The sequence below is a fragment of the Zonotrichia albicollis genome, chromosome Z (genome assembly GCF_047830755.1).
Source record: "Zonotrichia albicollis isolate bZonAlb1 chromosome Z, bZonAlb1.hap1, whole genome shotgun sequence".
NCBI classification, from domain to species: Eukaryota; Metazoa; Chordata; class Aves; order Passeriformes; family Passerellidae; genus Zonotrichia; species Zonotrichia albicollis.
Genome location: NC_133860.1, coordinates 47995104 through 48017221, shown reverse-complemented (window position 1 = coordinate 48017221; position 22118 = coordinate 47995104). Strand labels below are relative to the sequence as shown.

At 36.9% G+C, this 22118-nt stretch overlaps 1 protein-coding gene across 47 annotated transcripts in view; it reads left to right on the top strand.

Annotated features, from left to right (window-relative positions):
* Nucleotides 1-22118, top strand: part of PTPRD (protein tyrosine phosphatase receptor type D) — a 1168317-nt gene that overhangs the window by 265696 nt on the left and 880503 nt on the right. Inside the window, exon 4 of one of the 47 annotated variants that reach the window (XM_074533116.1) lies at nt 810-866. The exons of the other annotated variants lie outside the window; for them this stretch is intronic. The gene's annotated coding sequence lies outside the window, so the exon portion shown is untranslated. The remainder of the gene's footprint in view (nt 1-809; nt 867-22118) is intronic. 47 annotated transcript variants of the gene reach the window in all.

The following is a 22118-nucleotide window of genomic DNA, read 5'->3' as shown; positions in this document are numbered from 1 at the left end:
TATATATATAAGAATGTGTATATATATATATTTATAAGAAACAGAAAAAGAAAAATATAGGGAAAATGCCACAAAATACTCTGAGAGGAAGTATCTGGCCCTGCTTAGTTTTATTTTTATGTATGTCTATATATTTGTCTGTAATATATATTCTCTGTAGGGAAGACATAAAAAAAAACCAAATCTGAATATGTTTAACCAGAAAAAAGTACAGGTATACATAGAAATGTACAGGTTAAAAAAAAAATATATATACATATGTGTGTACATTTTATTTAATAAAAACATAGCTATATTTTATAGCTATACAATAATTGGAGATCAATTTTTTATTAGAAACACAAATTCAAATTGTCATTCTGATGAAATGGTTTAATCCTTTAAGTTTTCAAGTATTATATAAGAAAATACATACTATTGTCCTGAATGATCCCCATCATTCACAGAGTGTGAATTGTGTCTGGCAGTAGGGAATGTTAGAGACAATTGTTTATAGAGAATTAAAAGTGACAGCAGGAGGATAGCTGGTGTCAATAAGTCAACTATGCCAAGTCAGTTTTCCTCAGTGTACTATGAAATTATTTAATTCCTTTGAATTACACACTGATGCAGTCTTTGACTATCATAAATGAGCAGAAGGAATTTATTAAATTTCTGTCAGCTAATCTGCATTTTTAAAAGTGGATTATATTGCAATTATATGTGTAAATACCATCCTACTTTTTTTGCCATATCTTCTTTTTGCACATCTCTCCAACATTTACAATAATTTCTGCACATATGCAGGAAAACACTTTTTTTTTTTGCAGGTAAAAGAGAAAGAAGGTGTGGGATGAAAAGAAAAAATTATCAAAGCGGTAGGAATGGTAAGCAGTGGTGGATTTGAAGTCCTATGAATCCAGGAATTTTCAGCTCAAAATGTGAAGCAATAATATAGCTGAAGTACAGAGATGCAGCTTGTTCATATTAATGTTCAGAGCTTTTGATTGGCTAAATTCAACTGAAGTCATGAAGTCTGTTAGTGCTTAAGCTGAAATACCAGCAGGCTTCTGTTGATCCTGTAAGAGAAGATAGGAGATCATTTTTCACTCCTGTAATTTCATGAATCTTGATGCCGTACACCAGATAAATCTGTTAAGATCTAGTGGCAGAATCTTCTGCAGTACTTATTTTGTGTAAGTATACAAGCAAGTGGTTTAGATAAACTTTTTGATAAAATTTTATACCAATACACACCTGAAATTCCAAAGCACTAGGGTTTTCACAGTCTTCCCTTCCCAGGGAATATTGATTCAAATATGTGGTGTTCCTAATAGTAATGCAAGTATTAATATGAGTACATTTTATATCTGATCTAATATGTTAGATTATAAAACAGAATAGTGTCAACAACAGGTAGCTGATTTCTTTACGAGTTTTTTTCCCCTGATGGATCTGCAGTTAGGTCAAGAGCTAGGCATATTTTATATAAGTGAGAGGTCGCCAGCGAGCTATGTGACTATTCTAACAGCTTGATAATTGTTCTAGCCCAGGGTAGTACTTCCCTGAAATTGGGCTTTTTATTTGTGTCTACAGGGGGTTTACATTTCTCACGATATATTACTTCCCTGTGCATGAACAAAATTTTCTTTTTTTTTTCCTTATATTTTTATACTCAAAGAGGCAAAACCATTTATTTATTGACATCAGGAAATGGAACATCTGCTTCCCAGTAGTTGTTGAAAGGTATTCTCATGCTATGTGGGACATAAGTAATTATGAATAGGTAGTATAAATAAATTCTTGTGGTAGAGAATATGCTAATCAATGGTAAGATGAAACATTTTAAGCTATTAATTGACTATTTTGATGGTACAGCTCTTTAGAATATTGATGTAAAAACCATGTCAGATGATTGAATTCTGCATAACATCCACTAGCGATGATAAAGTGTAATGCTGACGAGGTTTGAAAAAACACTGTTTTAATATAATCAGAAACAGAGAGGAGAGGGAATATTTCAGTGCCCATTTACAGTGTTGAAATATTCAGTTAAGTGCTGTATCTGTACAATACACTGCACTGCACAGTCCGCTTCAGATCTAGCTCTATGTTAATGAATTTTTTTGTTTGGGATTTCATGTTTATTTTTTACTTATTTCAATAGAAATTATCAATTTAGGTGCTGAGATATCCAGACATTTAGAAAATGGTGGGTGTTATTAGTCCAGTGATCTCCACATTAGGTTGCAAAGCTTCAAAAATAAGATACATAATGTTGGTGCAAGCAAGTATCCATATTGAAAAAACATAATAAATAATAACTAAAAAAACCAACAAAAAAAGTAACTACTCAAAACATCTAATTTGTAACATTTCATTCTCTTTTAATTTTATGCAGAAAAGCAAGATAGTCGAACCTGAATATACTAAGGTTCCTTTTCAGGCAAGCTAAAAATTGTAGTTGCTCCTCTGCTAACTGATATAAAGATCACTACAGACTCTGGCACAAATTATTTTAGTAAGATTACTACCATGCCAGATTTTCAAAACAATGTAGCACTGTGAATCATGCAGAACCATTGTGTACTTTTAAAAACAACACTGTGTCAGTGACAAATAATCAAAGTTGTGTTCAGCAAAAAAGTATGTTCTTTAGTTCATAAGATATAATTAATAAAACAAAAAAATTAGATACATTTTGTTACAAAGTACACAATACAACAGTACCATTTTGGTTTTTTACACGTATAACTATATTAAGAATAGCAAAGCTTTCTGTAGTCTCTAGAAAATATCCTTTTGGAAAACAAGTTCTCTCAGATCTAATGCATGTGTGATTGATGAACTTTTTATGAATTCTACCATCACAGGTAAAATGTATTTACCATTATCCTTTTTTTCGGTAATCACTAGGGGCGGCCTAAATCACTGTTTGTAACAAGGAACAAAATAAAATAATACCACCAATACTCTCGTCCAATCAACCAAACTGAAAAAATTGTACTTTAAGCTATACTTTAAGTGGTCTGAAATTTAGTGTTTCCAACTTTCTACAGTTCCATATAGTGCCCCAAAATATATATATATAAAAAGTCCTCACAAATCACCATAAAGAAATCAAGCACCTGTTATGTGCTTGACAGAAAATGCTTTTTGGAGAAGCCTAGTAGGGGACAAACCATTGTTAACTGAAATAGTGTGTTTAGAGATAAACTGATAGTGTAAAACAGTTCCTTTTGATGGAAGGTGATCTTTTACTCTGGGTAACAGTGGGGCTTAGGCAAATTAATTACTAGCGCAAATGAAATGTGATTGCTCAGCAGATTACCAGATATCTACCAAAGCTGCTTTATCATTCCCCTCCTCAGGTGGACTGCAGAAGAGAAAATAAAAGTAAAGGCTCATGGGTTAAGATAAGGACAGGAAGAAATGAGACACACCAACTACCATCATGGGAAAAACAAAATCCATTTAGTATACTTTGCTAAATAAAACAAAAACCTAAAAATTTCTTACCTTCCCAGGTTTAACTTTGCTCTCCACCTCCTCCCCTCTCCAGTGGCACAGGGCGGGAATGGGTATTGGGGTTAGTTCATTGCATGTCTCTGCTGCTACTTCCTTCTCCCACTCTTCTTGTGCTCCAGTGTGGAGCCCTGAACAATTCTTCAAGAACTGCTCCACCATGGATCACAATTCCTGCCAGAAAACCTGTCAGTGTGGGTTTCTTTCTCCATGTGGCCACAGGTCCTCCCAGGAGCCTGCTCCAATATAGGCTTCACACATCTCTACAGATGGTCACAGCTTTTACTCAGGCACACCTGCCTGCTACAGCAAGGATCTCCATGGGCTGCAGAGACAGCTTGACTCATGATGGTCTTCATCAGGAGCTGCAGGGAAATCTGCTGTGGCACCTGTAGCAGCTTCTCCTGCTTCTTCTGACTCCCACCACCAACCTTGGTGTCTGACCGGCTGTTTCTCTTTTATGACCTCATGCCTCTCTACTTTGGCCACAATTTCTTTTTCACAATAACTTTTTCTCACTTCTTAAATATGTTATCCCAGGCTGTGGTGGTTTCAGTTCGAAACCAGGAGGAAATACTAATTTTGAGATTTTCTCAGCTAATGTATTAAAGAATGTGGTGGGTTTGGCGTTGGCTAATCACTAATAAAATCATTTCTTGCTGTGAGATAGGATTTGGAGAAAGGCAAATCAGGCTCAAAACTTAAGAGGGTATAAAGAAAATTTTATTAAAAGTAACTAGAAGGACAAAAAATAGTAAGAATCAAAACAAACCTTTCAGGACACTTCCTCTCCTCCCACAACTTTTTCTTTCTTACTGACAATGTAAAGAAACTAAACTGAAGATTTCTAGTTAGTTTACTACTTCTAAAATAGTTTTTCTTCAGTTTACTGAGGGAGAGAAGTCCCTCTTGTTAAGGTTATAGAGACTTCTCCATAAGAGGAAAAACCAGTTCTCTCAAGGCTCTCAATTTCATCACAAATAGCAGCTGCCCAGGGAACCTGCCATCGTGAAGTCCTTCCCATTTCTACAAGCCTTTCCACAGCTTATTGATGAGCTATATCGACTTATGAGGTATTGTTTTAAAGATGAGTTGCTCAAAAGCAAAAGTTTTCATTATCTATTTCTCAAATCGTCTTCATCCATGGGAACAGAGATCTTCTTCTCCTGGAAGCACAGGACTACTCTTTTTTCTCTTTCTCTGTTCAAATTTCTAATGGGATCACAGCTATTTCAACATCTGCTTTTCTTAGCATGGAGGCTTTTGCTTGATATCAATTTGAGCACTTTCATCTCCCAGTAGTTCATGTGTTATAAAGAAAAAGATTCCTTTTTCTATAGCTTACAAGAGGATTCCAGCTCTAAAAACAAAGCCTCTCCCCCTCCCTCCCATCTGACACTTCTTCCACTGACTTCGATGTTTTTATGCTGTTCTTTTACATGCTTGCATCTTGTTCATTTCTCTCACTCAAGGGAAGACTGAAGCACTGAAAAGATGAACATCACGCCTGAGGCCTACGTGAACCACCAGTAATTTGTGGCAGGGAGCTGCAGCTGGGCTGTGTCAGGATCAGCTTCATGGTTGGTCTTTGGTTTTTTACATAGGCTGCAAAGGTCTCTGGTCTCAGCCACCGTGGGGAAAGGGGATTTGATGATAAGATCTTCACAGCTGATGCTAAACCTGCTCCAGCTGTGGGCTCTACAGCCTCCCCCGCCTTCTTGCCCAACAGCTGCTGGGGCCCAGTTGTGAAGAGCAAGGAGGAGGGATTGAAGCAAGTCATGGCCCTGAAGTTACAACCAATAGCGCAAAAGAGCAAGTAGATCTCAGTGGTTAGGGGGAAAGTATGCACCTGAAGACAATAACCTAAAGCACACATAATGTTGAGTAGCTCGGCTCTCGTGAGAAGCGCGATCAATAGATAACCATGTTCTCTGGCTTGCTAGTGCTTGAAGGCTGTAGGTCAAGAATATTACCTAGAAGAATTCTGTAGACTAGGGGAATTCAAAGGTGTACTGGGACATGCCTCGTTTACGAGACTGGGTGTTGTGCACAGTAGATAAGTTTCTGGGTCTTTGAGTAACACTTGCGGCTTGGCCATGGGTAGAAGCATTTGGGCTATATGGTACTTGAAAAAAGAATGTATCTGTTAAGTGTACTGGCTGAATATCAACTGTTTAGGAGATAATGTTTGGGTTTTTGATGGAGTGGCATGATGTGTGACGTGGATTATCGTACATTTCATGGACTGTTTGATGGGGCAGAGAGTGTGATGAGAGGGGCTGGCATGTAGCCCAAGGAGGAGGAAAAGGCCTGTGGCAGGACTGCCTAGGCCCGGCCTGGCCAAGATGGGGGACCAGGCTGGGTCCTGCCACCTCCTCACTGACCATAATGGAAAGAGAGAGTTCCCAGGGTTTTTCGTCTTTAACATGTTTGTTTCACAGGGATCTATCCAGCTTCTCAGTAGTTCAACAGACTATAAGTTGCACAGAAAGCTTTGCATCCCTTCCCTGAATTTCCTCCCAAACTATTACACAGGGATACTACCAACATTGTAGATGGGCTCTGTCTTTATCAGTCATGGGTCCATCTTGGAGTCAAGTGGTAATTGGGAAGATTCTAGAAGCTACTCATGGAAGCCATCCCTGTAGCTGCCTTTCCAGTCTCCCAAAACTTTGCCACGAAAACACAATAAAAAAGGGTGTAATGGCATCACAAAATTAATTGTAAAATGTATTTTTGAAATTATTTTGATAAATAACTTCACCAAACTTTAGTAAAAGCCTTACAAATCATTGTCTAAACAGCAAAGTTTTGTAAATTGTTTATGTCATAAATGTCAGAGAATATATTTAGGTTCCATCAATATGATCTAATAGTACATGAAAGAATATATTGGACCAAAAATTGCTCAGTTATTTTAGGCCACTATATAAAAACAATGAGAATATGTAAATTGCAGCCTTGAATTTCATAATTAACTTCCAAACAGACACCTGTTTTTTTTCTGCAGTATTAAAAGACAGGAGGAGTAAAAAAAGGGATATCCCCCAAATAATATTTTCCTGCTTACACTTTTTAAACATAAGGTAAGTTGCTTTGAATCATCACCATCTGCAGTTAATGAAAGAAATTTGGGGACCTAAGTTTAGATCTGAACTCTATTAATTGCAAAATGTTAGGTCTGAAATATGACCATAACAAAATAATTCCTTTAAAAATCTGTGTGCTCAAATATAAATGCTCATTATAAATGTGTTTGATCTTTATTTTAAAACTTTTGTATTTTTCTAATTATAATATTAACTGTTTTGGTTTTTTCCCTTTATGTTAGAAAACCCTTTATGGCATTCGATGTTTGAGATTCAAATTTTTTTTTATTACTGGTCTATCTGGAAATAGAAGCCTTCAAAAAACAAACATCCAGAAAAACACAATGACCAAATATCAAAACAACTTTAGCCAGGGACTAAATATATTCTTCAAACCCCCACTGCTGCAGGCAGGGAGGGACCAAATACCTTCAAACCTCCACTGCCACAGGAATTTAGGTGTATAACGGAATGTTGTATTTCCTATTTGCTATTGAAATTGACTTTAGGAATCTTTACCATCATTAATGTCTTCAAAGCTTTCGAAAGTCACATTATAATAAACACAGTTAACGATGCTTGTTGTAAACACCTGTCCTCTTAGGTATGAATGTATTTTTCATAAAGACTAAGACCTGAAAGAATGTTTTTGAAAAATGGGTAGAAACCCACTTTTACCCCATGGCCCTTGTCAAATCTAGTGTATTTCGCTCATGAAAAAGTGGAAATATAATGCAATGTAAGAATATATGAGGTTTAGTGGTTTAGTTATTTTTAAGTGTAGGATTTCGTAAAAATTAAGTTACTTAAGAAAATATGGCAGTCTAAGAGAACATCTGTAAATGTTCAGGTCACACTGAAAAGAATGAACTCATCTAAGATGTGTGTCAGTTTGAAAACAAATAATTTAAATAGTAAAGACAAGACTTGAAAAATAACATGTAACTAAACACTTCCATGTAATTGCTGGAACCTAATTTATAGGGGAATATTTGACCTATGTAACCAATTTTTCAATACAATCTGAATTTTTTAACTTGACAAGAAGCAATTCCTGAATACCCAGGAATTACAGAAATGACAGTGCTGTAGTACCTTTCCTATTGGCTTCATTGGCATGTAATTATTTTAAACCACATAAAATATTTTTTTCATGACAGGCAGAGGCACAAAATGACAAAAAATTGCCATTATTTTCCTATCTTTTGTACCCTGCCAGTCACTTTGATTTTCAGTCCTGTATATACATATGTCTTGTTTATACATATGTTTTTCTTGGTTTCCTATGTAGCAAGAGCAAATCACAAATCATTTTTGAGACACAAAGCTGACGGGAGAAGAAATTAGCTTATTCCTTGGCTAAGCTGGGCAGAAAGAGTTAAAATATAATTGTGGAATGGTAAAGGAGAAATCAGATGCAATCTTCAAGTACAGAGCAATCAATTTCTGTAACTACTCTTCTGTAGGAGTAGGAAAAAGTCCCTTCCAAAAAGACATTTACACGTTGCACAGCTGTTCATGTACCTTTTGAAAGCTAAAAAAACAGGGGGTTTGTCAATATAGGGAGATAGTTCTGGGCTTCATATGAATTGATGAAGAAAAGAACCCTTGCTTTTACTCAAAATACTCAAGTGTCAAGATACTCATTAGTGTAGAGAGAAGAAAGATACCCAGTATTCTCATACCAGTCATCTGTGTTTTCACCTTTTGAAGTAATTTGGGAAATCAATATATCTGTTTATATATTTCTGTGCATGAAAAACTACTATATGACTTAATGGGTACTGTAGTATCCCTATAGAACTTCAGATTAATACTTACATACTTTCTGCAAAGCAAAAATATTCATTCTCATGCAACAACAGGACTATATTCTCTAGAACTGTTACATGCAATATTAAATATTATGAGTCAAAAATCAGCAAAAAACCCCATGCGAAACACCCTTCTCCCTGAAAATCTGAGGGTTTTTTCATTATTTACTTAAGAATAAAAGGTAAAATTGGGCTCTCTCAGAATTATTAGTAGTAAAATTACTAATTACTACTAATTACTAATTAGTAGTAAAATTTCAAATCCTTTACTATCCTTGATAGGTAGTTTTAATTTCATAAAATTAAAGAATCATTATCTTGTGTATGATTTTCTTTATAAATATCTCTACAATTTAGAATTCTTAGATTCCTTAGATTCTATGAAGATATTTCGTAGTTAGCTGACAAGGATACTTTTCAAGGCTTTGGGTATAGCTACTTGCAAAATAAGATATATTTTGTGGGGATTTTTTTTTCAGATTTTTGTTTCAGCATTTTTAAAATGCCTAATAAAAATGGGTTCATTTTATTACTGCAGGTGTTACTTATGTTTGAAAAACAAATTAGATGTAGGTGCTTGAACTGTTGTTGAATAAACATGGTTATTCAGGTGAATAACGTTTTTGTAAATGTCATTAAATTTTATTTAGGTAGATAAAGAATTCCTTACATAAGAAAAATGTATTTGACATAGCTTTAAAGAAGGCTTACAGAATCTTCTTGCTGTCTTATTCTATTGCAACTGTTCATATAAAGTGAATTCACTGTTCATTGTATGCTAAGTCTAGGAACAATATCTGTAAACTAGGAAGTGGTCCTTGGAATGCTCAGGTATTTAAGCATATCTGGGATACTCAAGTTTATTCAGAAAACCTTTAAAAAACACTATTTAACCAGCATCAACATCTTCCCAAAAAATATATAACTTAGTCTTCCATAGCAGGAAGGGCACAATCCTGTGATACTATAACAGTGAAAATTGGCAGCTGAAAATTTATTGATTAAAAACCAGGATACTTTAAGGATCCTTTGGGAAGAATATCTATGCTAGAGATGATCTCCACTTTACATTATCCCCTTCTATTAATACTAGCAAGATCCATATTCAACCTTCTCCCAAATGTTCTGTATAATTATATCTAGTTTTCTTTTCCCATTCCTTTAGTTTAGAATCACATAATATAAGCCCAAAATATGGAAGCTAACTTACCAAAAAGCCACATCCTGGAATGTAGATAGATGAATTCCAACAGCATATTGGCTGGTGTCATGGTTTGAGCCTGGCACAGAGCCAGTGCCCCCCCATGAAAATGCCTCACCCTGGTGTCTGCTGTGAGATGTGACCAGGAATAAGCAAAACAGGCTCTAACTTAAACATAAAGACCACTTTATTACTTAAACTACAGGAAAATAGGGAGAGACTATAAGGAAAAGAAAAAAAAAAATTTGAAAACCTTACAAAAACCACTTTTCCTCCTCCCCACTCCCCGACTTTCCCAATCCAATACATTCTCTCAAAAACGCCAACTGCCCAGCCCGGCACGACACTTTAGTATACTCAAACATCAGTTCATGAAGAGGAAAGGAGTCCTTCTCGTTCCATAGGCTTCTCGTGGAAACACACTGAAAACCTCGTGTGCTTCCCTGTCACTTCGGCACCGCCCGGAAAGTCCATTTGCCGCTTGTGACGTCTTCCTTCCATGCTCAGTGCTCTCACCACCGAGACATGGCCAGAGCTGCTTTTAGGGTTGTCTTTCAAGGATGCCTTGTCTCACTCCAAAAAGGCACAGTCTCTGCTTTTGGGACATCTGTCCCCCCCATATTTTTCCAACCCCCTGGGGCCGGGGGGTCCTCACGAAGAACCTTCCTGGTTTTGAGGCACTGCCTCCCCCTAAATGCAGTCTGTGTCACAGGAACAACTGAGTCCATAGCCACGAGAAAAGTCCAGCCAAAAGGCCACTCCAAATCATCTCTCCCCATCCAATCATCTCCACACCTCCGGGCCAGGTCCTTATCTCATCTCTCATCTCCCTTCTTATTCAGCTTCGAGGAGGATTAGCATTTTTGCAAGGCCCCAATCATGCAAGAAAGGGTTAAAAGTTTTCAGTCTCTGTCTGTCCTGGGACGAGATGATACTCCCACACGTGCTGCTGCTGCGGCCGGCCGGGCTCCCTCCCCCCTTCTCCTCCTGGCTGGCTGCCATCACATTCGGTGCCGCCGGCTCTCTCTCTCTCTCTCCTGGGGGGGGGGGCTGGCTGCCCGATTGTCTCGATGTCTCTTGGGGCTCCCCCACCCTTCCATCCTTGAAAGCCCCCTCAACCCCCACCTCTGTCCAGGCCCCAGGCCTCCCGCATGGCGGCCCCTCCCCCGCCCAGCAGCAGCGGGCCGGGCGGGGGAAGGGATCTGACCTCTTCGCCCGACGATGTCCAAAAGAGGAAGTGCCAGGGCAGTGCCTTGCTTTTAACCCCTGTGTATTCTCGGAGGTGTGTCCAAACCCCACTGGCCACACCGGACGCCAGTCTCAAACCCAAAACCTTCATTGGTTTGACCACAGCTTCCCAGAATTCCCACTCCTTCCTGGTCAAACCATGACAGCTGGGCTTGATGAATGACGAATGTGTCTCCTCTGTTTTCTGTCTTAGCGTTTCTATCATGCTTTGGAGATAAAAGTTAATATTTTGAATTCTTAACTACTTCACAGAAGTGACCTGTTGTAAAACTTATCTGTAAGATCAGTAGATATTTTTTGAGAAACCTATTTTAAACCTAGCATTGAAGCTATTGGTATGCAAATTTTTTTTGTGAGAACAGAGAAATTCATTGTAAGTTTCAGGTGACAATATTGACCTGAGTATCAAATACAGTTTAAAATTTTCAGTAGTAAATTACTGGAAAACAATTAATAGATCAAAGTTTTCCTTTCTATCAGTAACTCATTGCATACTGAGTGCAAACCTATGAAAGTTTGCAAAGCAGTACATTTTTTTTTGTTTTGAGTTTTTGGGGGCTTTTTGGCATGTATCTGTGTGAGTGTGTGCGCATGCGTTTAGTCTTGTTAAATGTCTTCAGGCTATCTGCTCTGCTTTTTAACTTAGATGTTATTCTCAACACAAAAAAGGAGCTTTCTTGTAAGTTACACAGATATTTTTCAATATCTCTGTTTCTGGTTTCTTATGAAAGCATTTGCAGATTGAAATTTGAGAAGGAAAAAGGGCACAGAAGTTTGTCTGACTTTTTCAGGGGATGTGGAAAATAAGGATCCTGATACTCCCTGGGAATTCACACTAGCAATTAATTACTGCATTTCAAAATTACAAAAGAGAAGTATTAAAACATGAAACTTTCATTTTGAATGCAATTTTAATGAAAACTTCTTTTTATATTTTTTAAAGGGGGGAGGATATTATCTAATTAAAAACTCCGCTGTTGTATTTTGCCCAATTATCATTAGTGCAGCAGTATTTAAAGATGTTTGAGATCGAGTTTTTATGCATCTCAAACATCTAGTTTTATCTCTTGTGAGAGGAAGACTGTTTTCTTTTGTAAAATACAAATGTCAAAAAAGTACTACAGCTTATTTAAAATACATATTTTCAAAACAATAATTTAGGTCTGAAAAAACCCCCAAAAACAGTTTATGTATTTGCACCAAAACAATACCATCTGTATTCTTCGCACAGCCACAAAATGCAGCCATTTTAATTTCTCATTCCTAAAAGTGTTTTTTCACTTTTTGTCTTGTTTTTACATTTAGAACACAATAGATTTTTCATTACTTCATATAAAGTAAAGAAAAAACTTGATATAAAGAAAATCACATGGGAGTTTTCTGAAAAGTTGGTTGGAACAGCTATAGCACCGAGCAAAGTATCATGGAATGACAGATTCAATTAAGTTGGAAAAGACCTCTGAAATCATTGGGTCAATTGATCCTATGACCTAACACTATCTTGTCACCTAGACCATGGCACTAAGTAGTGCATCCAGTTCTTTTTAAATGCCTCCTGGGATGGTGACTCCATCATGTCCCTGGGCAGCCCATTCCAAGATATAATCCCCCTTTTTGTGAAGAATTTTTTCCTAATGTCTAACCTAAAACTTCCCTGATGCAGCTTTAAGACTATGTCCTGTAGTCCCGTTGCTGGTCATCCCGGTGATCACGGCCCATCTCTCTAACCTTTCCAGGTCCCACTGCAAAGATTTTCTATACTGCAGCAGATTGACACTCCACCCCGACTTCATGTTGTCCACAGTTTTGCTGATCTTATTCCCTCATCCAAATAATTGACAAGATATTTAACAGAGCTGGTCCCAACACTGATCCCTGGGGGATACCACTAGTGAGCAGCCATTGGTGGATGCAGCACCGTTCCCCTCCACCCTCTGGGCCCGGCCAACCAGCCAGTTCTGAACCCAGCACAGAGTGCTCCTGTCCAAGCCGTGGGCTGCCAGCTTTTCCAGGAGTGTGCTGTGGGGCACAGTGTCAAAGGCCTTGCTGAAGACAACATCCACAACCTTTTCTGCATCCACCTTGTGGGTCATCTTGTCACAAAAGCAGATCAGGTTGTCCAGGCAGGACCCACTTTTACTAAAACCCATCTGGGTCTCATGCCTTGGTTGTACTGTGTCATGGGATTGTGCTGAACCAAGGTGAAGCTGACAGGCCTGCAGTCTCTGGATCCTCTTTCCAACCCCTCTGTAGATGGGCATCACACTGGCCATTGTCCTATCATCTGGGACCTCCTTAGTTAGCCAGGGGGATAAATAATGGAGGGCAGCTTAGCAAGCTCTTCTACCAGCCCCATCACTCTAGACTTGTGAGGATTTAAGTGGCTCAGCAGCCACTAACAGCTTCCTCCTGGATTACAGGTGATCTATTCTGCTCCCTGTTCTTGTCTGCCAGTTCAGGAGGCCAGTTGTCCTGAGGATAACTGGTCTTACTATTTAAGACAGGCAAAGAATCATTAAGTACTTCCACCTTTTCCTTTGGTAACTGCATTCCTCTTCATGTCTAATAAAGCATGGAGGAGTTCCTTGTCTCTCCTTTTGCTAATATTGTATTTATAAAAATACTTTTTCTAATCCTTTACAGATATGGCCAAATTGAGTTCTAATTGAGTTTTTGCCTCTCTAATTTTCTTTCTGCATGGCCTAATGACATTCTAAACATTTCCTAAGCTGCCTACCTCTTTTTTCAAAAGTGATGGAATTACCTGAGTTCCTGCGAAAGATCCAGGCACAGATAGTCTTGTCTTTTTACCTGCCAGCTGATCTTTCAAACATAGGAATGACTGTTTCAAGATTTCTTAAAGTATGTCCAACCTTTCTGGGCTTCTGTTTCTAAAGGCTGCTTCTCAAGGAACTTTCCAAATCAGTATGCTGAATAGGACAAAGTCTGCCCTCTGGAAGTTCTGAGTAGAGGTTTTGTTGATGTCCATCCTTATTTCACTGACTATATGATTTCATGGTCTCTGTGCCCAAGGTAAACCCTGACTACCACATCTCCCACCAGCCTTTCTCTCTTTTCAAACTGCAGGTCTAGCAGGGCCTCATTCCTGATAGGGTTTTACCAGCTGCATCAGGAAGTCGTTTTCCATGAATTTCAGGAAACTTCCTAGACTGCCTCATCTCTGCTGCATTGAGTTTCCAGCAGATGTCCATCGGGTTAAAGTCTCCCAGAAGAACAAGGGCTGCTGGTAGTGAAACATGAGCCAGCTTCTTATAGAATAATTCATTCACATCTTCATCCTGGTTGGGTGTTCTATAACAGACTGCCACCAGGATCTCTGCCTTGTTAGCTGTTCCCCTGTCTCTTACCCCTGCTTTCTCAACCTTATCATCACAAGCCTTGAGAGCTATACAGCCAGGAGCCCTCCCTAATGTACGGAACCACCTCACCTCTTTTGCGTCCCTGTAGCTTCTGAAGCGCTTGTAGCCACCCACTGCCGCACCCCAGTCATGTGAGTCATCCCACCACACTTTGATGATGGTGACTATACCAAGCCTTTCCTGCAGCACAATACGCTCCAGCTCCCTCAGTTTCTTACCCATACTGTGTGCATTAGAGTAGATTCACTTCAGCTGGGCTATCGATTTTGCCCCTTACTTTGGCTTGTCACCCACAGGCTCAGTTGTAGCAAGACTCGTTCATGCCCTTCCCCCTTCCAACTTCATTGCAAGCCCTTTCAATCAGCCCTGCCAATTCATAGGCTAGGATCTTTTTGCACTTTCTAGACAGGTTAACTCCATCTGCCCCCAACAGACCTGTTAACATATAAACTGCCCCATAATCAAAAAAATTTCTTTAAGCCTGTTACTGATCATATAGGTTTTTCTATTCCTTTCAGCATTCATCCTTGCTATTAAAGAATCAAGCACAACATCATCTGTGCTCCTGTCCCTTCATCCAGGCAGCTGAGAACCTTGAAGCCTTTTTTGGTCACCCTTTATCAACTTAGTTACTGGTAAACTGGACAACAAGCAGTGGGTGGAAATTTGCAACCACTGAACTCAGCAGTACAAAGTAACCTTGAAATCAATACAAAATGATGCTACATGTTCTTCTTTGTGTCAAATCATTGGGGAAAGAGCATAATTTAGAGATAAAACCAGACTCAAATAAGATAAAAGTCATAATACTTGGATATCGGCTTTATTTCACTGAAACACAAAATCTGACTGATTTAGGCAAGTAAAATACGCAATTTCTTTCTCTTTTCAGCATTTGTAAAAATAAAACAATTTACTGCAAATAGATCCTCTTATGTTGATTAACCTTTTCCAGGTTGGGCATGGAAAAATCTGTATCTTGAATAGAAAGTCCCATCATCAAAACTATAACAGTTTATTTTTATCTGGTGAGAGCAATTAATCAAATCCCTGAATTTTGTATTCACTTGGAATCAAGAAAGAAAAAGGCTTAAGTTAATCTCAACAAAACATTTGCCATTTTTTTCTTTGAATTTACAAAGTATTTTCCTTTGGTTGATATTTAAAAAAAAATCGCCTATCCCCAATACTATATATTGTTACTTCATAGTGGCAAAGCATTTTCTATCCTTCACCATAGACTTTTGCTGCATTTCTGTCCCAGATGAAGTACAAAAAGTTATTATTTTTAAAACAATTGTAGTTTATCAGTTGTGTAGAAATATAACATCTTCACACAAAATTAATCTATCTGTCTAGAGGAATTTTTTTCTTTTGACTGGCCAGGAAACAGAGTGAAAGCATATATATATTTACAAATAACTGTAAGTGTGCTCTTATAGAAAAAGAAAATAACCACCATGATATAATGAGACGATTTTGGAAAAGCATAACTGCTTTTGAAAATTGTTTTCCAATGGAGGTTGTTTCTATATTCTAATTGCTTATTGTTTAAATGAGCTTCAATATTCCTAGAAAGCTAGTAAAAATTTAAAGTTGTGTAAAAATAGTTCTATATTTATGATGGGTACACTCAGAAATCATACTTACTAACTCCTAGAATTGTGTTCTTTGTGGCCCTATTAATGTAGTATGAAAAATGTAGGCTCTTATCTCTAACATAATTGAATTTCTTTTATCAACTGCTCTCAGAAAAGCAGCTTGACCTGCATCTTTGCAGGGTCAGTGATTTTTGACCCTAGTGATTCAACAAAGATTATCAAGCAGGAACGTGTAATAGCAGTGTTCACCTAAGATTTGCTTTCTGACACCATCAGTTGGAAAAAAAATAGATTAAACATATTTGCATTAAAAAGATTTTTCACATAGGTCAATGTCAAATGATTGCACAATTTGTTCCCACTTCTACTATTTATTCTTCTGCCTGTATTTTTTATACTGTTTTAAGCACATAAAGTGAAATTTCATTATTTTTTCTCCATTGAGCAAGCTACATAAATTATCTGTAGCTATAAAAATAACCAGTCAGGCCTTATTTGCAAAATTATTGCTAATGTTATTAAGTACCAGATATATTATTAGCAGAGAGAGTTCCAAAATTGCAAGAATGGCTGGTAAAAGAAGGTGATTGTCTTAGTCAGTTGTTGATTTCTCTTGTGAGAAGCTGACATTTCTATAATGAAATGTTGTTAGTGCATATCTGTCAGTTAATGTTACTCCTGAGCTGCATTGTTGAATTTCACTATGTATTACAGTAAATAACATTTACTGTGAAAAAGTATAAAATTAATATCAGTGGAGCAGTTTTCTTCTGCTTAGATAACTGTATTAGAAAAAGATTCTACAGGGAAGTTAAAATTTATTTCATGTTCTGGTATAGACCTAAATAATCTGTGCATGAAGAAGGGAATAGAATCAAAATGTAGAGATTTACTAAGTTGACTACAGAAATTGTATTATTAAAGAAAGGTAGTGCTTGATAGGGGAAGTTAGATTTTAGAGTAAAATGTCTGGATTAATTTGAGACAGCAGAATAAAAATCTTACCTTTTTTTTTTTTTTTTTTTTTCCTACATGTTCTGGATATATTTGAACTTGGAGAGTCCACATGAACTACTTTTTTCCAGAAAGGCTTTGTCTGTAATTGGTATCTCATACATTAATATATATTACATAGAAATCATTTTTGTATAGATCCTCCACAAAAGTCATAATTAGAACACACACATAAATTACCATTTAGATGATTAAAGAAGGGAAGGTTCCGGGAAGGGAAGGTTCCGGGAAGGTTCCGGGAAGGTTCCGGGAAGGGAAGGTTCCGGGAAGGGAAGGTTCCGGGAAGGTTCCGGGAAGGGAAGGTTCCGGGAAGGGAAGGTTCCGGGAAGGTTCCGGGAAGGTTCCGGGAAGGTTCCGGGAAGGTTCCGGGAAGGGAAGGGAAGGTTCCGGGAAGGGAAGGGAAGGTTCCGGGAAGGGAAGGGAAGGGAAGGGAAGGTTCCGGGAAGGGAAGGGAAGGGAAGGGAAGGGAAGGGAAGGGAAGGGAAGGGAAGGGAAGGGAAGGGAAGGGAAGGGAAGGGAAGGGAAGGGAAGGGAAGGGAAGGGAAGGGAAGGGAAGGGAAGGGAAGGGAAGGGAAGGGAAGGGAAGGGAAGGGAAGGGAAGGGAAGGGAAGGGAAGGGAAGGGAAGGGAAGGGAAGGGAAGGGAAGGGGATTCCAATGACAGCACTTATACTACCTTTTTGAGGCGAATAGGATGGTCTTCATAGCTCAATATATTATGGGGAAAAAAAAAGAATACCAAAAATTGAAAACAGATTGGTCTATTTATACTAACACATAACTTTCCTACTTTTCCCTTTTTCAAAACAATTGCAAGAGTCAGTTGATCTCAACAGTAATACTTAAGTAAAGTATAGAAATTATTTTGTATTGAAGATAAAATAATTTTTTTGTTATAGTACCCTTGCATTTTTAAAAAGGAAATTTTGCTTATGTTCAATTTACTGCAATAACTTTATTTTATCCCAAAACAGAAGGCATTATCAAAAATCCTTAACAGGAATAAATCATCACTCAGTATATTAAATTCAAAACAGCAATGAGAGATTAATCTGAATTTTCCATTAGATAAAACTTTCATACAATCTCATGGCAGTTGCATCAAGACAAGGACTGAATTTACCCATCCTTGCCATATCTCAACAGTACAGTAAGAGTATTATTTAGAACACACTCAGTAGATTTTTTCTGATGAGTCCTAAAAAGATTTCCTTGGCTTAGTTCCCCAAAAACCTAACCACATATTAAATGCCAAGAATTTTCTGGCTCTGCTCCCAGTTATCAGTTTCAGACATTTGGCTAACCTCCCTGACGATCATGAAGCTTAGACACTGTGCTTTCCCACATGTTCTCATCTGGAATGCAGCCCACACAGATGATGGCAGACTGAGTAACCAAGCATGTTTGTAGCAAACACTGAAATGTAGCATAGTTCTCTCCTGAGATTCTCTGACAGGGAAGCATGCATAGAAGTATTTCTTCCTTTGTTTAATATGTAGTCTGCCTCATCCTTGCTTTTTTATTTTTTCAGCATGATGACAAGTCCTTTCATTGATTTTTTTTTTTTAAACAGACTTTGCCTTGGAAATTTCAGGTTTTGATCTTCTACCTTGTCCATGGAATTTTCCAATTCCAGCCTACCTAACTAAATAATGTGATTTATTTAAGCAAGTATCTAATTATCAAGAGGGATTACAGTACCAAAAGTTATTTTACATCAGGCATTTTTACTACATGGAAAGAAGGTTGTACACTTCAGGACAAGAAACTATCATGCTGAAGAGTCAGGTCCCTTTACCAGAAGGGATGGCTTTGACATGACATGAGCTATAGCCCTTTAGCCTGCATAAAATAATGTCCTATTCTCAATGCCCTTAGGATAGATGCATTCCAAGCATATTTTTTTCAGTGTTTAAGGAAAAATAGGATTATCAAACTGTTTCTTTTAATTTCTTCAAAAATAAAAGATTTGTTCTAACCTTTTGGCCTCCAAAGATTATGTTTCAATCATAAGCTATATTTGCATAGATTAAAAAATTATGAAATTGTTTAAATATAAAATGTTAAATACCTTACTTTGAAAGCTTTCATTTAAGCCTTACCCCATATCTGATTTTGGGTTTGCAAACCCTTATTCAAGATTCAATTTCTCATCACAATCAGGGAAATAGGGTGTCCTGCTTGTGCATCATACAGAGTAGTGCAACGACGCTGAATATCATTGTACACAGATCGTCTTAATGAGAAAGTATTGTGAGTGTTTCCTGTTTGTTTTTTCAACTAAATCTTCTTTACCCACAACAGAATTGCAGTATTCTCAGTCTATTCAAGTCTAATTTGGAAGTTCAGGCGCATACATATTTTCATGATCTCTTCCAAGAACAAACAAAGTTAGGCTAACCACCTTCCAGGAATTATGTCTCAAGTCCTCGCTTTATTGGCTGCAGGGCTTTAATTTTTTTCTCTTGTCTCTTTTTTTCTCAGTGAAAGGACCTTGTATGGCAGCCAAGGATCACCTAAACTGTAATTCATTTTTGAAATAGTTTCTAATTTTTTTATTTACTATACCTCCTTGTTAGTCACTCCTACATTCATGTCCCTTTCCATTCTGAGTCTTTCTTCATCAAAAAGTGTTACTAGTCCACAGGCATTACCGTTGAAGGCTCTGTACTTTGTAAACATTCATTGGTATCCAAGTTTTTGGATATTTCAAGTGTTTTGGAGCATCCATATTTGAAAATTTTTGATTACTAAAAATGTTTAAGTTTTACTGCAGTGTGCTGTTATACTTTTCTGTGTTCTTTAGAAAAGTAGTTTGGTGTTTTTCCTACTTAAGAAAATGAGAAAAAATACTTCTTTATATTTTCAGTTGAAATCCTAATTGGCTAAGAGTTTCATTACTACTTTGTTCACTTGCAGAATTCAGAAAGGAAACAAAAGATTAAAAACATATTTCCATATGAAACTGACTTCTTTTTAACTCAGCCTAAACTCATTTGAATCAGTAAAACACATAATAATTATAGCCAAGAAAATAATTTAAATATAAATAGCAATAAATAGCCATGGATTACAGTAGCTCTCACTGAAGATGAGGTATTCCAATATAATAAATAAATAATCATAATTTCAGTATATACAGGAATTTCCTTTAACTTTTATCTTGATTCTGGATAAGAACTTGTTGGCACCTAACTCATTCCAACAAAAAGGCAAAACTAGTGGACTCTGAACTTTTGTTTGCTGCAGAATATGATAAGTAGGACTGAGAAAAACAAAAATAATTATCAAAATACTCTTTAAACGCAGGGAAATTCCATTGTCCTTTCTTAGTTTACTAATATGAGTCCCCAAAACAGACAACTAGTACAACTTGAATCAAAATTTGTCCTTTACAGATCAAGAGATCAAGACAGTAATAAGGCTCTTTGTCATGACAGTGCATTCTGGGAAACCTCAAAAGAATTTCTCAGAAAACAAAAAAAGCTGTGGAAAATACAAGTGATATATGAGTATCCTAAACTGGTCCATGATGGCATGACTGGGTGGGATTAAAGCTGCTTTGCCTGAAGTGAAATTATTCAACAACATATCTTTTGTTCAATTACTATGTGGCAGTAAGTTATTTCCCTACAGAGACCGACTGGCATTCTATGCTATAATTACTAAATATAATAGTAGTTCTCTGAATTTTCTCATCTCCTTCTTTTGACCCTGCTAGCTTATTAATTTGTCTCTTATTCAGGTGAAAAATATCCTTTTATTAACCCAGAAGGTTATTTGCTTTTCCCAGCATTAAATTTTTCTTTTAGACCACACGCATATGGATCAGTAGTATTTCAAACTGTCTAGGAATAAATTTTGGCTATTCCTCCTGAAAGAGATATAATTTTTGTACTATTACATGTATAATAATATAATATATAATAATATATAATGAGGCTTAAAGGGCCAAAATCTGTTTGTGCTTCCAGAATTTAACTTTTGTTTGTCCTATTGATTTTATTTTTTGGAGAATGTGTTGTATTGACAGCCCTTATTACTGAATTTCCTACTTGTTCATGCACCAGATCTGAATATCACCAGCAGAGATAATTTTTTCTTGCAGCCTTGCCCATGCATCAGCCACTTCAGACTTTTAGACATTTTATCTTTGACTGCCCTTTAATAATTTAGCTAAAAATGTTGCTGGTGGAAAAATACTAATCACACAATAAATTTGATTTTGTACTTGGACCCTGCAGTCATTTATGGTTTTCTGGATTTTTGACAAAACAATTACTCAGCTACTAACTTATTCAAGTCTGTAGTGCTTTTGACTTGACTCTCTATGCTCAGTCCTTTCCACCCTATAACCTATAACAGCACTGGATGATCTGTGAATTCTGCCTCATTACATCATGACACTGTTCTGCAGAGCACTGAGACAACAGTACACTAGACCACATAAACTAGTTTCTACAGTGGCCTAGTAGGGTCACAGATGTCACCTACTGCTCTCAACTTTTTCAGTTAAGATTTTGAAATTGCATGCAATTTTTAAGAAGTATATTTAAGTAAGTTTTGTGACAAAAATATCAGGCGATGGCAACTAACTACTTCATTGATTTTACGACATCCTGTCATGTATCATAGGATCACATAATACAGATCTTTATTGAGATCAGAATCTCAATATGAAATACCTATAACATAAGCAACACAGTAAAAATGAAACCTACTGTTCAAAGTCACCCTCAGGTTATTATTTTGAAGACCTTGACAAGAATCTTAAAATAAACTTAAGGAAATATTTTAAAATTCTATATCTGTGTTTACTTTTGGCATAAAAGTTTTCAATCTGGCCAATAAAAATGAAAAAAGAACAAAACATTCCTGAAATCATTAGTTAAAATAATGGCTGTTACAAGAGATAGACTTCAAAGACATGAAAAATAATAAAATAAAACCTAAATAGAGATTTCAAATATGTTTTTCCCATAAACATATATATCTAGTTGTGCATAATTCTTTTTAGATTTGTAACTTAAATTAAATTTTGTAGATGAAAATCATAGGCATAATTCTCTGCACTGGGAAACTCAACATGTCAATGAGTTTTTGCAGAATTAGGATATGGCTGAACGAATAAGCCTCGAAAAACTATGCAGTGCTTTTCAAGATGACAGAAGGAGCTATTGTTTTAAAATACCGGGAATAAGTATTATTCATAAAATGGCACAAATTGCACTTCTTAGTTTTTGTACATATTCTTCAAGTTTAATAGTCA